A 3,989-nucleotide genomic window follows, 5' to 3' on the forward strand; every position below is an offset into this window, starting at 1 on the left:
AGTTTGGGTGGGCATTCTATGTTTTCTGTTTCTATGTTGGTTTAAGGGTTGCTTGGTATGGCTCTCAATTAGAGGCAGGTGTTTGGCGTTTCCTCTAATTGAGAGTCATATTTAGGTAGGTTGTTTCACAGTGTTCGTTGTGGGTGGTTGTCTCCTGTGTCAGTGTTTGTTGCACCATACGGGACTGTTCGGTTTGTTTGTACATCGTTCCTTTTGTGTAGTCTATTTTCCCTGTTCGTGCGTTCTTAGTGTTATATGTAAGTTCGTATAGTTCAGGTTTGTCTACATTTGTTTTGTTATTTTGTTAATTATTTCAAGTGGTTTCGGTTCGTGTTTTTCCCGTCTTGTTTTATTAAAATTATGTCATCACAACCCGCTGCGTCTTGGTTCAATCACTACTCCTCCTCTTCGGTTGTAGAGGAGGAGGAATACCATTACAATTTCTTTCCTTCTTAATGTGTTTGAGCCAATCAGTTGTGTTGTGTCAAGGTAGGGGTGGTATACAGAATTTGGCCTATTTGGTAAAAGACCAAGTCCATATTGTGGCAAGAACAGCTCAATTAAACCATTTGTTAAAAAGTTTTTGTTAATCCAGCATAAAGCTTGAGCTTTTCTTTCAGCACCATGGAGTGAATCCTTACCACCGCTGCACCTGGCTATCAGCCACCGGAGTCTAGTCAGGCAGCGAAACAGTTAATTCTGCCTAATTTACTGCTGATATGATTGACTTGCTTAAACAAATATGGTTTCTACCGACTCCTTGTGGATTTGTGGAAGTCGATGAGAACCTTCTAGTTAAATAAAGGTTAAATAATAATAATAAAATATGTACATGCTAAAATCGCCGCTGTAAAGCACATAGGGTGTTCACTCCTTAGGCCCACCTTCCTTTCTGCGTCAGACTTCAGCCTCATGTCTGGGGTGGAACATCTACTTCTGAAAGTACCATGCTTAGATTCATAATGACATTTCAGATTGAACTGACACACTGCAAACAAGACACACTGGTTTGAAATGAGAGATATGATTCATATATTTTAACAGAACAGGTAGGACTATTAATACAGATATTGGTGATTTTACCACTGGAATCAGATAGACATTATGTTATAGTCATTGATTAGCCCACTAACCACGTGTTAAATGTGTAGTGTAGCCTACACTGTGTAGGACTATGAATTGGGCAGCTATACGCTATTTGTTAATAGGCTAATTATGTTCTGGCCCACAGACTAGCTACAAGCCAGCAACAAATTGACTGGAGGCCAAACCTAGTTACCAACCCACATCGTATATTGTCAATTCAATTTCCCCCATCATCACAATACAGATAATTCAAACAGGTATAGTGAAAACTTGAAAGACTCACTGTCTATGTGAATTTAAATTATGTTGTTCCCCACCAGTGCCCTCAGAAGAGGAAACAATGATACAATGTAGTCTAACAACATCTCTCTCAAACAGCACAGATGTGAGATGTGTTTCACTGTAGAAGCACTGGTCCTCTTCCATTTTAATTCCAGGTTGCATATTACAATATTTAAGGGCATATCAGATGGTCTGTTCTGTCCATAACAGTCACACCAAGCATAGGGTTGGTTGGTATAAGATTGAAATGGGTAAATAATGTACCTGTGAAAACCCTATGAAATAGCTCCCCAATACCATCTGATGTATATATTTAATGTATTACATGAATGGTGACCACACCCCTTCCAACAATACATTTAAATTGTGTTTTACTGTGATTGTTCCACCCTGATGCATATATTCAATGTATTCCATTTCAAATGTGTCTCTCAGTGCGGCTTTAGTTCCGGGCTATTATGACACATCTGTCAGTTTCTTCTATGTTCCTAGGCCTCTAGTACAATAAAAAAACACATGTTTTTTTGGTCACTACCTTTCCACGAAAATACCATGCTATATTTTCTTCATTGTACTACAATCGCACAATTTTGTAAGGGCTGTTCTTCACATCGGAGTGCTGCTGCAGGCTCTCTGCGTCTCTTGACCATGTCGGGCGGGCCGGGCACAACGCACAAAGCTCAAGGTGCGCTCTCCACAACCCTCCAGTAGTTATTTAGCAAGCATGAAATTGTTTTGTGAAATATGCATAAAAGGAGAGTAATTGCCCATAATTCTGCACATTTTGATAGTTGTTCTTCCAGCTTTTGCAGGCAGTCATTTTCTTTTGAAAAATGTATTCGCAATTTTGACGGTATAATATATTTTTTATTTATGTTTTTATGTTTCAAAAAGACAACTACATTTTCAAAAAGCATTTACTGTTTTGCAAAAGTTGTGTGTCTGGTGGACTCTGTTTTGAAAATTGTTCCAAAAAATGCTTGTAAGAATTGAGAGAAATTAATACATAAAGACGGTTGCTCCCTGATTAAATAGTACAAGAGTACACCCTGCTGGACAAAAAAAGCTTACTGCACCTGGTATTCCCAGGCAGAGTATCATCCAAGTACTAACCAGGCCCGATCCTGCTTAGCTACCGAAACTGGGCGTATTATCACTGGACAGAGGAACTCTGCCTAGAAGGTCAGCATCCCGGAGTCGCCTCTGCACTGTTGACGTTGAGACTGGTGTTTGCGGGTACTATTTAATGAAGCTGCCATTTGAGGACTTGTGAGGCATCTGTTTCTCAAACTAGACCCTCTAATGTACTTGTCCTCTTGCTCAGTTGTGCACCGGGGCCTCCCACTCCTCTTTTTATTCTGGTTAGGGCCAGTTTGCTCTGTTCTGTGATGGGAGTAGTACACAGCATTGCACGAGATCTTCCGTTTCTTGGTAATTTCTCGCATGGAATAGCCTTCATTTCTCAGAACAAAAATAGACTGACGAGTTTCAGAAGAAAGTTATTTGTTTCTGACCATTTTGATTCTTTAATTGAATCCACAAATGCTGATTCTCCAAATACTCAACTAGTCTAAAGAAGTCCAGTTTTATTGCTTCTTTAATCAGAACACAGATTTCAGCTGCGCTAACATAATTGCAAAAGGGTTTTCTAATGATCAATTCGCATTTTAAAATGATAAACTTGGATTGGCTAACACAACGTGCCATTGGAACACAGGAGTGATGGTTGCTGATAACGGGCCTCTGTACGCCTATGTAGATATTCCATAAAAAATCTGCCGTTTCCAGCTACAATAGTCATTTACAACATTAACAATGTCTACACTGTATTTCTATCAATTTTATGTTATTTTAATGGACAAAAAATGCACATTTCTTTCGAAACCAAGGACATTTCTAAGTGACCACAAATTTTGATTTTGAACGGTAGTATATATATATATATATATATATATATATATATATATATATATATATATATATCTTACAAGGAGGGTTTTGAATTTTGACTTTTCAGTAGTCATTAGAAGTCATGTAATCTTACTATGTTACTTTTTTACATGTTATTTTATTTAGCAAATATTTTCTTAACTCTAATTCTTGAACTGCATTGTTGGTTAAGGATCTTTAAGTATGCCTTTCACGGTAAGGTTTACACCTGTTGTATTCGGCGCATGTGACAAGTACAATTTGATTTGAGTGATATACTGTATGCTTCATTAAGGTTGGCTTCGTAGCAATGGTAATCATCTGTACCCCAGGGATGGAACGTAAGTCACAGAAACTAATTGAGGCAGCTGCAGAGAAGTATCTGGGTATTTAACTGCAGAAGAGTTACAGGGTGTGTTGGGTGGTGGTGTCCCGTCCTCCCAGGCCGTTCGCATGGTGCAGGAGCAGATAGGGTCAAAGTAGTTGAATGGGGTAGTGGGTTTTTAATGATTGTAGAGTTAGTTTGTTGTTGTTTTTTACGTTTTTGCTTTTCCCGTTTTCCCATTTTGTATTTTAAAGTGCAAAGGGTTTATATTATAATCCAGTTGGGGGCGGTAATGCTACATATTCGATTCCAACCGCCGTTAAACTCCAAAGCAGAGAGGGAAGTAGTTCCGCGGAAGTGCGCGCCA

Source organism: Salvelinus fontinalis, chromosome 7 (genome assembly GCF_029448725.1).
Source record: "Salvelinus fontinalis isolate EN_2023a chromosome 7, ASM2944872v1, whole genome shotgun sequence".
NCBI classification, from domain to species: Eukaryota; Metazoa; Chordata; class Actinopteri; order Salmoniformes; family Salmonidae; genus Salvelinus; species Salvelinus fontinalis.